The sequence below is a fragment of the Ceratotherium simum genome, chromosome 10 (genome assembly GCF_057802395.1).
Source record: "Ceratotherium simum simum isolate JZ-2026a chromosome 10, ASM5780239v1, whole genome shotgun sequence".
Lineage (NCBI taxonomy): Eukaryota > Metazoa > Chordata > Mammalia > Perissodactyla > Rhinocerotidae > Ceratotherium > Ceratotherium simum.
In genome coordinates, this window is record NC_141909.1 from 38342621 (window position 1) to 38361749 (window position 19129).

At 33.7% G+C, this 19129-nt stretch overlaps 1 pseudogene across 1 annotated transcript in view; it reads right to left on the reverse strand.

Annotated features, from left to right (window-relative positions):
* The window catches only part of LOC147916097 (uncharacterized), an 83323-nt pseudogene extending 64406 nt beyond the window's left edge, over positions 1 to 18917 (reverse strand). Inside the window, exon 1 of the transcript XR_015553400.1 lies at positions 18802 to 18917. The product of XR_015553400.1 is annotated as an uncharacterized LOC147916097 (transcript). The remainder of the gene's footprint in view (positions 1 to 18801) is intronic.
* Positions 18918 to 19129: the final 212 nt, after the last annotated feature.

The following is a 19129-nucleotide window of genomic DNA, read 5'->3' on the forward strand; positions in this document are numbered from 1 at the left end:
AATAACATGCATAAAAATAATATCTTAGAGAGAAAATGCTTTTATGGTTTTATCTTTGTTAGATCCAGAATTTTTACCTTAAATGCCTCATAGTTCTCAAAACCTGCCCTGTTATCCTCCTATTACAAAATCTAAAGGAATTTTTAGTAGTGCTTTTATTCAAAGAAAAAAATGTTTTTGCAGAGATTGAATAAATCATCTCCTTTGAAATGAGTGCTAATGTAAGCATATCTTTATAAACAAATTTGAAATGGATTCATAGGTATAAAGGAGAGTCACATTAAAAATTACCAATCCCTCCTCACACTGAGAAACAAACAACATTTCTTAGCTATTGAAAATTTGAGACTAGACTCTGTTCTGTTCAGGTCAGGATTCCACAATGAAATTCCACATTTGGTTTGTTCAAATGTAGTTGACTTCTTTTGCCTACCCTGTGGTGTTTTCCAACCCTGCCATCTGTGCTGAGATTATTTACATTTAATTAGAACACTTAGGTTTATTCCCTGCTTGTAAACTGGCTCAAACTTCACTTTATTTATTGTCACCATCAATAGATTTCTACTGAGATTTGCTTCCTCTAATATCACCTGTAAAAATGTTAGTTTGGCACTTTCCTATATCACTGGGATTTTTTTCCCTTTTCATGTCCTTTCAGCTCTCCTTATAATTTGAGTGCTTTGCATTGTGTGTTTGTGTATTCCCATAATGCCCCTTTTGTGTACAGATAATTCTTGTCTGCTAATACTAAAAACCCCCTCCTGGTTGCCGTTGTTCCTGTATAACAGTTTCTATCATTACATTTCTGTTCACACGAGTAAAAAGTATATGCTTTTTAAAATAGAAGATTAACTCACCCTAGACTTTTAGCCTAGAAAAAAAATGTTGTAAAGTTTTTAAATCTACTTGTTCAATTCACAGAAAATTAAAATGAGGGAAAAGAAGCAGGAAGCTAGTACAATAGGAAAACTGACAGAAGCGAGAAAATAAGCTTACAAAAAGTGATATAATAGGGTGGCATATTATAGAATGGTTCCAAGTAATACCAAAATGTGGCCACTTAGTACTGGAAAAAATACTCGTGTGATACTCAGAAGGTCCAGAGGACACCACTGAATTAACGCAATACAGCTGATGTTCTTAGTATACAAATTAAACTGTGCTAATTTTTTTTACGCTTTCCATTTTCTCTTGGAGAATGCAGAGAAGGATAAGATATATAAGATAGAGTTAAAATTCTTCTTCAAGATTTCATGCTTAGTGATGTTTATCTTCGACTTGGAACAAAATCTTTTGATCAAAATTGACGCATTCTCTGAGGAGTACAAGTAGGCTGTTTACTGGATGTAGTTGGTACAATATTATTAACTTGTTCACAGTCTCTATTTTTCTCTAATAATTTCTCTAAATATTATTCTCTATTCTTCAAAATCATTGTTATATTTTATTTATCTCTACATTTTCTAATGCAAGCTCTCCTCATAAATACTTTGAATCTGGTACATATTACCATACCAGATTTCTAGTTGTTTTCTGAAACTAAAGCAATAAAACAAAAAATGTTAGTGTATATATTTTGACAGTAATTGAAAAGAGGTAGAATTGAAAGTGAGAAAGATCATTAAGTGACTTTCTTTTTACAATTATTATCTTGACAGGATTAAAAACCAAAGGAATAAAATGTGCAAAATAGTTTGCAGCATTCACTCATTTCTGAATTAAAATAGTGTAATTATAGGGTCATCTGGTTATCTTTGTATTAATATTTTTGTCGGTGGTGATTCATTTTTTTCTCACTATCCAAGAAAAATACATGTCTTGTGTTAGTGGTTTTCAATGCTACATATACATTCCATATAAAACTCAAATCAATATATATTTATCAAGCACTGACCCTACACCAGCAACATTTAGTATTCTACACCTAGATTAACATTGTGGGAAATTAGTTATTGAAAACATGCAACTTTATTTCTGGTTTCATGACATTCGTTATACTTCCAACGCCTGATTTACCGAGTGTATGTTTAAACTATGACCAGATCAAATGACAAATTAATGTAAGGAAAATACTACCAGAAAAATATAGTTTCTAGGAAATTACTTCACATAAATGATGTTTACTGAAAATTTATCTCATTTAGGAAAAAAAAAAAACAGAAATGTCTCTATCGTGAAGCTTGTATTTCTAGAACGTCGAGAACACTAAAATAGTTCTTTTATAGAGCAGGATATAGACTACTCCAGCTCACTCTGATATCTTGAAACCTTTATCTCTCTACCACTAGTACTGTTTCAATATCAAAATATTCCAGTGATATCGAAGTAACTGCTAAGAACAAGAGCAACATTTCTTATATTGCTCATGTGAGGAAAGTCTATTCCAAATAAAAATGGACAACCAATAGTTGGGGGAAAGATGAAAACATTATTCTGCTGCACTTTTTTGAGAAATTACTGCTTACTTTCTTAAATACACATGGTAAAGGATAAGCTTTGTTTTTTCTATCAGAAAATAAGCAATTTGAAGGAATGGAAGTTTACTCAGTAGTGATATGAAATTTCTTCTTCTTTTTTTAGGCTTCCAAACTTGAGTATACTCTTCTTTAGTCATTAATTCAATCAAAGAATTTGCATTGTGTTCCTTCCATATGCCAGACACTATGCTAGCCATCAGAAAACAATGATTAACAAAATAGATATGATCAACAAATATCATTCTTACTCAAAAGAATTCCCATTGAAATATTTTAAAATTCATAAATGGTTTAGCTTATGTTATGAAAGTATATACTAGAGACTATTAGTAAATGAAAATAAATTTATGAATCTAATATTTCATTCAAGCTCATAAAACAACTAGCAGGACACTTCGATAATAGCTTGGGTTTGGATATTATTAATTAAAACAAATAATTAACTTCTGTGTTAGTACTCCAAATAAACCATAAATGAATTTGTTAATTCCTCTTTCTTACCGCCTTTGAGATACATAGTGGAGGCTATTAGGACTGCTCTTCTAAATGAATGCCCTAATGTATCAAAGTGGTAGCCAAATATATAGTGGTTTTGGTCACTGAAGTGTCTTGGAAATACAGGCTGCCAGCAGCTAAGCTTTTATTCACAACGATTTCTGCCAAGAAAAGTGACCTTGCTGCATATTTATAATTTTCAAAGGAAATTTCAGAGAACTACTCTCATTTTTATCCAAAGAAATTGGACTAGGCAAATAAGACGAATGAAGTCTTGACTGAATGATTTTGGCAGTGAATAAATCAAAGTTTAGAAGTTGCCGTTAAGTGATTTTAGCTGCTAAAATGCCTCTAAGGTTTTATATAAGGGCAAGCTGCTATTCAGCCATCCTGCAGTACAGCAAATGTGAAGATGCCTCTAGGGTTTAGTAGAAACAAGATCAATGAAACAATGAAATGATCAGTCTCTTTGTACACAGGGATCTTATGACACACCCGACATATATATAAATTAAATATATATATAATTAAAGGATTTAGTAAATTTTACACTAAGTGCAACGGAAAATACAGATGGTAGGTTTAATTGAGTTATGTAAAATATTTGGAAGGAAATATCTTTTGATTAAAATCCTTGCTTTTTCCAATTTCCTAAGATTTTTGAAACAAAAATAAAATAAAGCAAAAACAGCAGCAAACACCAGCAAAAGCTGTAAAGAGTTTACTCAGAACCCTAGACATATTCTGGGACTACATTTCTTTTTTTTTTAATAATGAAATAGTCCAATCTTAGTATAATCAAATTATTCTTCAGTCATTTAAACTGTTAAATTCTGCTCAGTGAAATGCGCTTGAGAAAGTGACAAAGTTGCTGTTCTTCTCTACAGAACTCTTTGATTTCCTCCTGAGACAGTCTACATTCGCTTTTAGTTAGTATTTCTAGGTAAAGCAAACTTCTGGCTACCATTCCTCAGAATCCTTAACTTTTCAGTAACTTTTTAATATTTATGCTGCTTGAATTACTCTCTCAGTTTATTATTTTTCCAGAGAATTCCTTTTGATCTCAGGAATGCTTTAAAAATAAAATAATCAACTTCTCATGAGTGTTTTCAACATGGAAAAAGCAATAGCAATTGTTAGATCTGGATTGGTATATATTGTCTTCTAATCTTACACTAGAAACTGAAGTACTTTGGTCTTTATCAATTTAGGGAATTTATACCTGATCATCTGAAGGACACTAATAGAGCCATGCACTTGTGATTGGTATTGGATTATGATGAGAATCATGCCTACCATGTTTATCCTAATAACGACCATGTTTTAACTCTGCTGTTGTAAGGGTCAGTGGGGCTATAACAGACAGGAAACAATAATCCATAAATTCAATCGCAATTTAGCTTGGCTAAGAAGGGTTTCTGGTTACCTTTCTTTGCTTCTTTTGTGTATCAAATGTCTGATTCTAATAGGCACTATCATCATCCATCCCCAGGCTTTTCTAGGAATCTACATAGAGTTGTCTTGAGATAAGTTATTTAACTCAAAAAATTATGAACAACGAAGGATAAGCTTTTTTGAAAATAAATGGATACATTAACTACACTAAGAATTATAAAAAATTTCTCGTTGTACTAACTGTGATCAAAAATGATATGTACTAGGTTTGAATGTAAGTTTCTTCCTTAGTAAGAAACCAGAAATCTCAGCCAGTTAGACCTAAGGGAGTGTTAATCAAAAATACTCCACGTTTTATGTGAGAAACAAAATAGTTTCAAGGCTAAATAAGTATGTCGAATTTCTGATAAAACATACATTGCAAATTAGAGTACTTTCCAGAGCCTCAAAATGCAGATGGGAATTGTTGATCACTAAGGAATCATGATATGTAGTCTATCTTTGAGACCTATCCAATGTTAGGGGAAAGACATCAATGATTCACTCTGAAATATGAAATAAGATATATGTATATATATAAAATAATTATATACATATTTGGTAGAAAGCCAACATCATATTGAGGAAAATCTCTCTAGTTCTAATTTGGTAAGAGTGTTGTTTGTTTCTTTATTCATGAATGAGTTTGAATTCTGTCCAGTGATTTTTTTTTATATCTATTGGAATTATTATATTTTTATCCTTTATTTCAATAGGAAAATAGATTTTTCACAGAAAAATCTCTTGGTAAAATTTAATATCTGCTCATGATTTCCTTTATCTTTTTTGGGGTTTGCTGACCTTCTTGAATCTATAAAGCTGATGTTCTTCTCCAAAAAACCCGTGAAAAGTTTGCCATTTTCTTTAAATTTTTTTCTTTCTCAGTCTCCCTCTACTTTCCTTCAGCGAGACCAATTGTTAATACTGTTTGATATTATCTCACAGGTCACTGCAGCTCTGTTCATTTTTCTTCATTTTTTTTCACTGTTCTTTGTTTTGAATAATTTCTATTACTCAGTCTCCAATTCATTAACAATACCTTCTACCATCTCCAATCTGCTCTGAAGCCTATCCAGGGATTTTTTCGTTTAAAAATATTGAACTTTTCATTTCAACTTTGGCATATTTTGTTGTTTCCACTTCCCTGCTCAATTCTTTTTCCTTCACTCATTATTTTCTGCTTTAAATAAAGTAAACATTTTATTTTCTGCTTTAAATATATTTAAAATAGCTTCTTGGGGGCCGGCCCAGTAGCCTGGTGGTTAAATACACATGCTCTGCTTCGGCAGCCCGGGGTTCACAGATTTGGATCCCAGGAGCGGACCTACACAACACTTATCAAGCCATGTTGTGGCAAGCATTCCACATATAAAATAGAGGAAGATGGGCATGGATGTTAGCCCAGGTCCACTCTTCCTCAGCAAAAGAAGAGGATTGGCAACAGACGTTAGCTCAGGGCTGATCTTCCACACACACACAAAAAAAACAAAAAAGGAAAAATAAAATAGCTTCTTTAACATCTTTGTCTGCTAAATCCAACATAGGTGACTGATCATCACTGATATGCTTTAGGGATTGTCCACCCATCCCCTTAACACCCAGGCATAATTCTGCTTAGTCCTCAGATGTTTGACCACTCATGGAAACGGTAAAATCACAGAGTTGATCCCTGTAGAAGAGGGTCCCTGGTGGTCAATCCAGGAAAAGTCTGAGGCACCGTAATCTGTACTCAGCCTGTACTAATGTTGATTTTCTGGGATCTGCTGACGGATCTGCACCTATTTGTACCTGACAAGTACATTTTGCTATTGCCACACTTTCTTACTATACTATATATGGTGTAGGAAAAAAAAGTATTGTTCATAGTAGCCTCATCATCCTTGGTATTTCTGTGGTATCAGTTGTAATTCTCCCATTTCATTTCTGATTTCATTTATTTGAGTCTTCTCTCTATTTTCCTTAATCCAGGTAAAGGTTTGCAATTCTTTTTTTAAAAAAACAAGCACTTATTTTTGTCGATCTTTTCTATTATCTTTTTAGTCTCTATTTCATTTATTTCTGCTCTGATCCTTCCTTCTGCTAACTTTGGGCTTATTTTATTCCTCTATTTCTAGTTCCTTAAGGTGTATAGCAAGGTTGTTTATTTGTGATCTTTCTATTTTTTCTTATTGTAGGCCTTTATTGCTATAAACTTCCCTCTTAGAACTGTTTTTACAGCATCCAATAAGTTTTGACATGTAGTGTTTCCATTTTTGTTTGTTTCAAGATCTTTTTTGATTTCCCTTTTGATTTCTTCTTTGGCCTGCTGGTTGTTCAGGAGTATGTTGTCTCATTTGCACACACTTGTGAATTTTTCAGTTTTCCTCTTATTATTGATTTCCAATTCCATACCATGGTTGGAAAAGATATTGAATATGATTTCAATCTTCTTAAATTTGTTAAGACTTGTTTTGTGCTCTAACGTATGATCTATCCTGGCGAATGTTCTGTGTAATGAATTAAGAATAGTTTTTATTCTTTTTGTACAGCTAACAATGTGTATGTCTCTTCTATGAATGTAAACGTTTTATATAGTGTGGAAACATATTGTAGCACAAGGGACTGATTATATTTATATGGATATGCTTATACAGACATACAAACATATTATAACTGCATTTAGGGTGCTTGATGGCTTGTTGGGCAGAGGTAATTTAAATTAGGTGGTCCATGAAACCTTAACAAAGAAAGTCATATTTGAAATAAAGGTTTAAAAATGTAAGAAAGCAATCCATAAGGAAAGTCCAGAGGCAAGATATTTATCAAAGTATACAGTGCAAAGGCACTAAAGCTAGAAATAGCTTGTTGTGTTATAAGCTATTATGACTGAAGCACAAAAGGGGAGCTATTTTCAGGTGAGAATGTAAGAAAGCAATGACTAAAAGCTATATATGTAGTGCATCATCATTTTTAAAACTATATATCTGTATGAAAATAGCATTTCTAGGTTTTCTGCAGAAAACCCTAATCATATTGTTTTGGTAAATTTAAATATATTTTAAACTAAATTTTATCTGTTTCATCAAACAACTTTCCATAGTTTATAAATCACATATATATGGAATGATATCTAAGTAAATGAAAGTAACAGTTCCCAAAACTCCACATCTTTTAATTTTAGTAGGTATGTTAATGATTTAAGATTAATTATTTAAGAAAGAAACATAGTACTGTTAATTTCAAGGTATCAAAAAATTTTTTTCTCACTTTCCTTTATCATTTTTACTTTTATCAAAAATTAAAAGTATTATTTTACAATGGAAGTATTTCTATTTTTGCTTTATATAGCATTCGGTAGTTAGTCTCAAATTACAGCATTCTCTTATGCTTTTAATAAGCAAATTATTATACCAAAATATTATTTCTGATAACAATAATATTCATTCAAAATATATGATAAGAAGATATTTCAAATTCACTTTTTATCTACCAACTTTTCTCAATCTTCTGTATACTAAGTAAAAAATATGTAATTATATTTCCTATAAAGTTAGATATCATAGAGAACACTCACTCTGTAAAGATATATAGCCTTTAAAGCTAGTATACATTTCCAAAAGAACAAGCTCATTATTTAATTAAATTGAAATGGACAGTATTTGCATTTGTAAATGAAGATGCAGCAATAGATAGAAGAGAAATTCTAGATAATGTTAAGATCAAAGATATGGTCACGGTTGAATAAGATGGAAATAAGGAAAGTCGTGGCCCTGAAAGAACAACATGCTGATCAGTTAATTTATATGACAGTTTCCATCCCTCAGGATGATGGCAAGCCTTGGAATGAATATGATGACTCAACCTCCAGGTGCTAAAATCTTTCATTTACCATGAATAGTGACCAGATTGAAAAGACTGTATAGAAAATTATTTAGGTGGAGAGCTATATCATTCTGATAAAAATTTCCAAACTAAACTATTAACCAAACAATGAAAACAAAGCTATATTTTCTTAAGCAGGATTCTCTCTGAAATTTACATTACTTGGATAGTTGAAACACTTTTAATATCTTAGGTTATAAATATGGTTTGAAGAAGTCTGGAATTGATAGTACACCAAAGCGCTGAGCAGAAAAATACTAGAATAATCTGGGGAGAAGTGTCTTAATATTGAACCATAAATTATTTGCAGAAATAATTTTCAAAGGAAAGTGATCAACTCACAGTTAGAAGAAACAAAATAATCAAATACCGATAAAAAAAATGCACCATGAGCAAGAAGTAACAGCTAACATAGTTATCAGAAACAGACTAGCAAAGACCTCAAGATCAGAAATATCAGACATTGATTATTTAGAAAAAGTACTTACTCTATTGTATTTGTAAAAATAAGTAAGTGACAAACCAGAAAAATTCTGAAAGAAGCATGACAATACAAAATTCAACAGATTTAACAAATAATCAAATATAGTTTATAGAATGAGAAATATAATAATTGATAAAACTTAGAGGATGAGTTCAAATGTGGATTACAGAGAGCAATAGAGGCCAATTGTAAATTGGAAGATGGTGAAAATAAAGAATCTGCAAAATATCTGTGAAAAAGAGATACACAAAATTAAAAGGAAGTTGGGACAAGGAAAATAAATGAGCAATTCTAATATTATATTTATTTAATGAGAATTTCAGAATGAGAGAGAAAATAAAAAGGAGTAAAAACTATATTTTAAGACATAATGGCTGATGACATTGTATAATTACTTAATAATCAACAATTCACATATTGCAGATGTCCAAGGTATGTCAAGCAGGATAAATAAAAAGATATAGTATAGGATGTAATTCAGATATACCAAAGGATAAACGCAGAAATAAATGACAAGAAAAGATCTTAAGTACAATAAGAGAAGAAAGGCAAATAACATCAAAATAGTATCAGGTAGATTGAACTATCTCATTGAATCGATAAGATAAGCAATAAGAATAAGATGAGCAACAATAAAGTAAGCAATAAGTTGAAAGAAATTAGTTGGCAACTTAAAGTTCTAAAACAAATAAAAGGTCTTTTCAAAATGGAAGTGTAATAAAGACATTTTAAGACAAACCACAATGGAATGACCTTCCATCAGCAAATTCTCAATGAAAGTAATTTTAAGCAATACAGCAAATTCTCAATGAAAGTAATTTTAAGCAGTATGCTTCAGGTAGAATTGTTACTGTACAGAGGGTCTGAAATCCAAGAATGATTTTTGAGGTGATAAAAAATGACATATATGAGGGGCCGGCCTGATGGCACAGCTGTTAATTGTGCACGTTCTGCTCCGGCGGCCCAGGGTTACCAGGTTTGGATCTTGGACGTGCACCAATGCACCGCTTGTCAAGCCATGCTGTGGCAGCATCCCATATAAAGCAGAGGAAGATGGGTACGGATATTAGCCCAGGGCCAATCTTCCTCAGCAAAAAAGAGCAGGATTGGCATCAGATGTTAGCTCAAGGCTGATCTTCCTCACAAAAAAAAAAATAGCATATATGAGAGGAGGGAGAAAATGAAGTTCCAAATTCCTAGAATTTTCTAGAATGTGGATAAAAGTATCAATTAACTTTAGAGTATGCTATGATATAAAACTAATGATAAACAATATATGTTGTAATATCTATATTAATCACTTAGACGATTAAGAATGTGTAACTTCCAAAAGAGGAAAGAAATAACTGAAATGATTTTTTTAAATAAAAAAATTAAGAAGGAAAAGAAAAATTGAATATAGAAAAATTCACAATTTCAAATAAAATAGCAGATAAAATACACATATACACATAAATATGTATGCTATATATTAAATTCATCTAGATTTATATACAAATATTACACACACACAGACACACACATACACATATAATGTATTCAAAGTTGTCTTAGATGGAAAAGTTCCAAAACTATTAAAAGGGCCAGATCAGACTTTGCTAAACACTGTGAACCCAAAGTGGTATAAATAATAATAAATTCACACTTAGGCAAAACATGGTATACCTTCTGAAAAGAAATGGAGAAGAGAAAAGATTAATATAATTCAGAAAAAAAGATAAATTTTTATCAGTGACCAGCAGGTAATCTGATACATGAATTTTCAATAGAAATAAATGAAATTAGAAAAATGAGTAATATTATCTTTGTGGGAAATAAAATAAATTGCCATTGGAACTCCAAATCTAACAAAAATATCCTAACAAAAACAAAAGAAAAATAAAAATGATTTTAGAACAACCAAAATTAGAATTCATCAGCAGAAGGCAAACATAAGGCAGAGAGTCTCATTTTATTCTCAAAAATATTTTGTACTCTCTCAAACTATTAATTATCTGAAAAAGCTTTTATTTATCTGGGTTATAGTTATTAATAGTTATTATTTTATAAATTAAAATGTAAAACACAAAATATATCTTTAATTTCATGAAAAAAATTAATAACTCCATTGTAATTTAATAATAAAACTATATTTTTATGAAAAATAATATGTTAAAAAAACAATTATTGAAAAATTTGCATTGTTTTACATTCTGATAAATATGCTTAATACCTGGCTTCACAGATAACAGCTGGAAACTCATACCTGATTCTCCATTCAATCTGTTATATGTTGTTTTAGTTGAAGTAGATGAAGAAAATTCATTGTCACATAGGTAGTTGGGAAAAGGAAAAGTATTTTAATAGTATTTTCAGAAAATTGAGGATGTTCTTTGACAAACAACAAAAGTTGACAAGTGATGATTTCTTACAATTTATTTAAATATGTGAGCTATCAGTGAACTTTTCATAATCAATATCATTTTAATTCATTGTTCTATCTTGTGCATTGTACAGATTGTTTGCCAGTGCATGGTCATCAAGAATTTGTCAGAGACATCATCATGGCAGTGGGAGAGGATCCATTTGTCTCTCTCCTTCAATCTACAGTGACTAGAACATTCAAAACCCAACAAAGGCTACATTGCTCAACACACCAGGACACCAGAGAGATCCACACATTGGTACATACGAATGTGGGTGGGTCAGAACCCATAGAGGAGGCCAACCAGGGGAACAGTGGAAGTGATGCCCAGGATCCTGGCCCCCCCAGATACAACAGCTGAGCCAACCACCCCCATCCCCACAGAGCCTAGTGGACAGCAGTGGAGGTGCACGCATAGCTCCAGCCTCCCAGCTATGGTGACATCTGCAGCCACAGGCTGCAGAGCTGCAGCAGAGGCATAGCCCCACAATCCTGGGCCTCCAGCCGCAGCTACAGCCTGGTACCTGTAGCCAAGGTGTGCACACAACTCCAACCTCCAACTGCAGCAGCACCTGGGGCCACAAGGAAATGGACAACAGTGGAGGCAAAGCCCCATGAACCCAACTCCCTCCCCCCTTTTCCCTTTCCCTGCCACCGTAGCAGAGCTTCCAACCAGGGTGATCGCAGACACAGTGAAGACATCAGCTATCCCTGTACTCCCTGTGGCAAAGCCGGCAACCACAGTGACATCAGCAACAGCAAGGCATCAGTGACCACTAGAGGCATAGGCGGTGATGATGAAAGTGTGGGGGACAACTCTAGTAGAGATGGTGGTGGGTGGAACATGCCAATCCTCAAATATAGCTAGAGGCAGCTCAGGTAAGAGAAACCAAAAACTAGTCCCATAGTGCCAGTTACTGAAAAATAAAACAAAGCCTTCTAATCTCTAATCAGTTGAATAGTTGGAATCAAACAAACAAAGCTATACCAAAATAAGAAAAGTATTCACCACGGCAAATGTGCTGGCAAACAAATAACTCAGAGATCATCACGACGATAAGCCATGGTAACATGGCATCACTAAAAGAAAATAACAGTTCCCCAGAAACCAAACATCAAGTCATGGAAAAGTGTGATCTAACTGATAAAGGATTTACAATAGCTGTCATGAGGAAACTTCATGAGCTACAAGAAAACTCATAGTTCTATGAGCTTAGGAATAAAATCAATGAACAGAAAGAATATTTTACCAGAGATTGGAGCTCTAAAAAAGAACTAAGCAGAAATTCTGGAGCTGAAAGACTCAATAAATGAGCTGAAGAATGCATTAGAAAGCACTGGAAATAGAACAGACTATATGGAAGAGAGAAATAGCGAGCTCAAAGACAAAAACCTAGAAATGATACAGATAGGAGAGAGAAATAAGATATTTAAAAAATGTAGAAATTCTATGAGCATTATCCAACTCCATTAGAAAGAGCAACATAAGAATAATGGGTATCCTAGAAGAAGAAAAGAGAGAGAAGGAAACAGAGAGCTTGTTTAAAGAAACAATAGCTGAGAACTTCCCAAACCTGGGGAAGGAACTGAATATACAAATCCATGAGTCTAATAGAACTCCTAATTACATCAATGCAAAAAGACCTTCTCTAAGACACATGATGATAAAACTTCAAAAAATCAATGACAAAGAAAGAATATCAAAGGCAGCCAGTGGGGGAAAATAACCTATAAATGAACCTCTAGCAGGCTATCAGCAGATTTCTCAGCAGAAACTCTATAGGCAAGGAGGGAGTGGAATGATATATTCAAAATATTGAAAAATAAAAACTGTCACCCAAAAGTACTATAGAGAGCAAGGTTATTCTTCAGATATGAAGGAGAAATAAAGGCTTTCCCAGAAAAAGAAAAACTGAGGGAGTCCATTGCTACTAGACTTGCCTTACAAGAAACGTTGAAAGGAGCTGTCTGACCTGAAATGAAAAGGATGGCCAACAGGCACATGAAAAGATGTTCAACATCACTAATTATTAAGAAAATACAAATTAAAACCACAATGAGATATCACCTCATGCCCATCAGAATGGATATTATTAAAAGATAAGAAATAAGTTAGAGAGGATGTACAATGCTGGTGGGAATTTAAATTGATGCAGCCACTATGGAAAACAGTATGGAGATTCCTCAAAAAATTAAGAATAGAACTACCATATGATCCAGCTATTCCACTGCTGGGTGTTTATCTAAAGAATACAAAAATACTAATTCAAAAAGATATATGCAGCCCTATGTTCATTGCAGCATTATTCACAGTAACCAAGACTTGGAAACAACCTAAATGCCCATAAATGGATAAATGGATAAAGAAGATGTAGTATATATATATTATATATATACACACACACACACAGTGGAATACTACTCAGCCATTAAAAAAAGATGAAATTTTGGTATTTGTGACAACATGGATGGACTTCAAGGGTATTATGCTGAGTGAAATGAGTCATATGGAGAAAGACAAATACCATATGTTTTCACTCATATGTGGAAGATAGAAAAAACAACAACAGTAAACTAATACTTAAATACAGAGAACAGATTGGTGGTTACCAGAGGGGAAGGGGGGTGGGGGAGGGCAAAAGTGGTAAAGGGGAACCTTTGTATGGTGATGGACGGAAACTAGACTTTTGAGAGTGAACACAATGTAGTGTATACGGAAGTCGAAATATAATGATATACATCTGACATGCATGTAATGCTATAAACCAATGTTACCTCGATTGAAAAATAAGTAAATAAAATTTTAAAAAAAGAATTGGTCATTAGAAAATATTGGTTCATTGAATTGACCTTCCAAATATTGCCATCTCATTTTATAGAAGGATATTATTTATATCAAAACATAAAAATGTCAAATAAATCAAAATTTTAAGATGACTGTAATTAACTGTAAATCATCTAATGACAAAAGAAAAATATATATCAAAAAACATAAATAAAAAATGAAAAACAACGTAATGACTTGACAAGCAAAAATTCTTTGTTATATGTAATGATTTTTCAGTCAATAACAAGAAGAAATATGTACAAAAACTACATATACATAGCCAGTTCACAAAAGAAATATAATCGGTCCACAAATCGATGATGCAATATACATCATAATTAACAATTTTTTCGTTGTTAATGTTATTGTTATTAACAATGTTATTGTTAATACAAACAAAACAAGGAAACACTGTTTTTCATTAATCAAACAAGAAATAAAACATAAAAATTACCAGAAAACAATCTAATTAAATACTAAATTCAACATACATATTAGGGGATTTTTAACAAAAAGGGGACATATTTAATTAAAAAAGGAAAGCAAATTGTATGAAGAGTAATCTCTTACTTATATTTAAGAATATATGGAATGATAGAAGGTTTTTTATATTTGTTGGAATTGTGCCTGCTTCTTATTTTCTTCATCTTTTTATTTCATTTTACTTTCAAATTTTTCTATGATAATCAAGTATTATTTTATAATCACAAGGCCAAGTATGATGGCTTCCTAGAGAAGGTTAACCTCTAAAGGAGAATTTTAGATGAATATGACTTTATTACATATTAAAAGTCAAATGTCGAGGTCAAAGTAGAAAAGTTTTTCTGTAATTTTTTTACTTTTTACCAGTAATGTATACAGCAAATATCTCCTTCTGGTATTTCATACGGATTGCTGTACTTCTCTATACCACTCTCCAGTAGCATGACAGCTGTTAAAATTTGATTAATCATTGATCATCTCTCCACGAATATGAACAGCTGTGAACCTATGAATTGGAACCATTAGTGAATCACTCATGCTTTGTAAAAGGAGAAACATATGCAAGAAACATTTTCTGTGATTTTACTTTGATGGCATTTAAATTTTGGCAGTCCAAAATGTCCAAAGTAAAGTCAATGTTTTTCATCGGATGAAATATATTTCCTGTTTTATTTTATTTTTATTTTTTTTCTTGACCTACACCAGCATATTTTTTTTTGAAATATATTTCCTGTTTTATTTTATTTTTATTTTTTTAGTTAACCTACACTAGCATATTTTTTTTTGAAATAACTTTTTATAGTAGTATTTTGGAATATAAAATGCCTCAATTAAAGTTATTGTATTATTATGAAAAGCAAAAATGTAGTTGGGATAAATGTGATCTTGCCACGGCAATAGACTGATATTCACCATTTTATTCTATTAACGAATATCATGTTTTCTCATTTAATCTCATCTTGTCACATTCTTCTTTCAATTATGAGAAGTAATTAAAAGAAACATTCATAGCAAAATCTCTCCTTATTCAGATGTAGCATTAATGAGCCAAAAGATATTATACTTTTTACTTTTTGTTAGAATTGCAAAATTGAAAAGAAAAAAACATTGGTGGGTAAAGAGGAGTTTGAAAACATCCACTTGTAAATGTTTTAAAAAATATATAGTGTATATTTCTTCTAAGGCATGTTATATTTTAAATTATTTAGGATATTACCAACTCCATATTTTTTAACATTGCCATTTATTTAAAACTTTCCTTATAATATTATTACAATCTAATATTTTCACCACCAGTAGATTAATTCTTTCAAATCAAATGTTCTCTAAATGTGATCCATGAACCAGCAGGATCACCATTCCTGAGACCTTGTTAGAAATGTAAATTTCTCAAGAACCAAGCTCAGACCTACTGAATCTGAGAGTGGGGCCCAGCAATCTGTTGTAACAGGCCATTCATGTGATTCTAATGTACATTAAAGTTTGTGTTCTACCATTTTAAATAATTGATTTAGCTTTAGACATTTTTGTATTCATTCAAGCATTCATTGTTTCATATATTCATTTTGTTCATTTAGCTAAATTGATGGATACATTGCTATTTTCAAAGTAAATATTGAAAAAACAGAGATGCATAAGGTAAAGTCCCTTAATTTAATTATTTCTCAAAGGAGAATTCACCTAAATTATTCCAACAATTACATATGCTAGGGGCCAAAAATTAATATGTAGACGTGCGAGGGGTTCATCTTAGGATACTAGGGTAATGTTCTCGTAGCCCATGATTATGGAGTGGACTCAGAAAAAACGTGTGACAGCTATGTACTATGGATTTCTCCAGTCACAGTTAGCTCTGTGAATAGTGGCACAGATTAGGAAAGAATTTGGATTTAATAGTGTTAGGATTTTAACCCAACTAGTATGACCAATGAAGACAGTGGCTAAGGTTTTGGAAGTAGGCATTATGATAAATTTAAGCTGTGCAAGGAGGAGGAAAGTAAGATGGTGTTGGGAGGTGGGGGCGGGGAGTGGAAGGCAATATAGATTACTAGTTGAATCAATTGATTGAGGGTTCCAGATAGTTAAATAATTACTGAAAATGGAGTATTATTGGTGGTAAGCAACCAAAACACATAACCATGGCTAAAATGTGAAACAGTTTAACTTGAGATATTGGAATTACTTTAGGTCTGAGTAATGAATCAAGAGAGGAGAACAGTTCAAGTCACTGAGAAGCCAGGTTGCTGGTTACATAGAACACTGAGAGGAGTAAGTTTGGAATAGTGACTGGGACCCAGAATTTGTATATGATCTCTACGTTGACAACTATATAATACTGATGAAAGAAATCAAAGAATATCTAAAGAAAAGGAGAGATAAACATTTTGTTAAACATATGTTTCATTTTTTTTGGTGCTATTTTAAGTGATACTCTTTCTTACATTTTGATTTAAAATTGTTCATTGCTAGTCTACAGAAAAAAATTTTTTTCTACAATAACTTTGCATTCTACCTTGCTGAACTGACTTATTACTTTTGTAGCTTTCTGTAGATTCTTTGGAATATTCTTTGTAGGTAATAATGTCATATGTGAATGCAGGCAGTTTTATTTCTCCTTTTCTTATTGATTGATTGATTGATTGCCTTTTTTTCATTAGATAGGCCCTCCAATATATTTTTAAAGATGAGTAGTGATTGTGGATATTCTTGATGTTTAGTTGCTCAATGTTAGGTATAACGTTAGGTCTAGGTTTACAATAGATAATCATCATCAGATGAAGAACGTTTCCTTCTATTAGCTGAGTTTTTTTTTTTTTTTTTAATCAGGAATGGATGTTGAAGTTTGGCAAATGCTTTTTCTGCATCCATTGAGATAATCCTATGGTTCCTCTTCTCTAATCTCTTCATATGGTGAGTTACATTCATTGACTTTCAAATGTTGATTCAATCTCACGTTTATATGATAAACCCCACTTAGCGACTTTTTAATCATTTTTATATATTACTGGATGCAATTTGTTAAAATTTTATTGATAAATTTTACATCTATTTTTTGTGAGTGGTATTGATCTGCAGTTTTATTGTACGGTCAGGTGTTGCTTAATGGCAGGGATACATTCTAAGAAATGCATTATTAGATGATTTTGTCATGCAAAAATCATAGAGTGTACTTAACACAAACCTAGATGGTGTAGCCTACTACACACCTAAGCTGTATGGTACTAATCTTTTGGAACTATTGTTGTATATGGGGACCCAAATGTATGATGTGGCAAGTGACTATGATATATTTTTTTCTGGTTTTAGCGTTAGGAAATACTGGCTTCAAAATATGTGTTGCGGGGGCCGGCCCCGTGGCTTGACAGTTAAGTGTGCGCGCTCCGCTGCTGGCGGCCCGGGTTCGGATCCCGGGCACGCACCGATGCACCGCTTCTCCGGCCATGCTGAGGCCACGTCCCACATACAGCAACTAGAAGGATGTGCAGCTATGACATACAACTGTCTACTGGGGCTTTGGGGGGAAAATAAATAAATAAATAAAATCTTTAAAAAAAAAAAATATGTGTTGCGGGGCCAGCCCCATGGTGTAGTGGTTAAGTTCAGCACACTCCACTTTGGTGGCCTGGGTTTGTGGGTTCAGATCCTGGGCACGGACATACACCACTTGTCAGCCGTGCTGTTGCAGCGACCCACATACAAAATAAAAGAAGATTGGCACAGATGTTAGCTCAGGGCTAATCTTCCTCAAGCAAAAAAAGAGGAAGATTGGCAACAGATGTTAGCTCAGGGATGCACTTCCTCAGCAAAAAAAAAAAAAGAGTGGAGGAGGGCGGAGTCAAGATGGTGGCGTAGGCAGACTCTGAACTCACCTCCTCCCGTGGACACAGCCAATTTACAACTATTCGTGGAAAAATTACCCCTGAGACAGAACTGAAAACTGGATAAGAGGAACTCCTGCAACAACGGACAATCCTAACTGGGGTAGAAGAGGCAGAGACTCCCTTCTAGAGAGGAAAAACGCCGCCTTCACAAGCCGCCAGCTTCACGGCCACCAGGAGCAGCTCACAGGTATGCACCCTCCCTGGAGGCGCGGGGCCCTGAGCCGGGGAGCGCCCCCGCTGTGGGCATTTTGTGGACCCAGCACAATCGACACCAGCGGCATAATATCTGACTGTGCCTGCTACTAAAGCATTGGGTAGCACCCCCAGAAAACCCGGTTCACAAAGAAACTAAAACTGGCTCTTAAAGGGCCTGCGCACAAACTCACCCGTTCCAGAAAGCATCCTAAAATCACCAGAAAGAAAGGTGCACAGTGCTTCGGTGACAAGAGACTCACCTAATAGGCCCTGAGTGCATCTCGGTGAGGGGTGAGACCTCTCCGGGGACTGGGACATTGGCGGCGGCCATTGTTGTGGCCTGCTGTGAGAGTGCTGACACAGACGCCATGGAGTTCTCCCTGAGAACTGCTAGCCCAGGGTCTGCTCCACCCGCTAGAGCACCGATTTAATCCAGCTCAGCCAGGGCAGGCAGCCCACCCTAGAGACTGGCCCCACCCAACAACAAGCCCTCAGGCAACGTGTGGGCCTGCATAGATTGGTGACTGGATTCTCTGCAGCCTGGCAACTGAGCTGACTTGAGCAGGGCAGGGTGTGCACAAGGAGCGG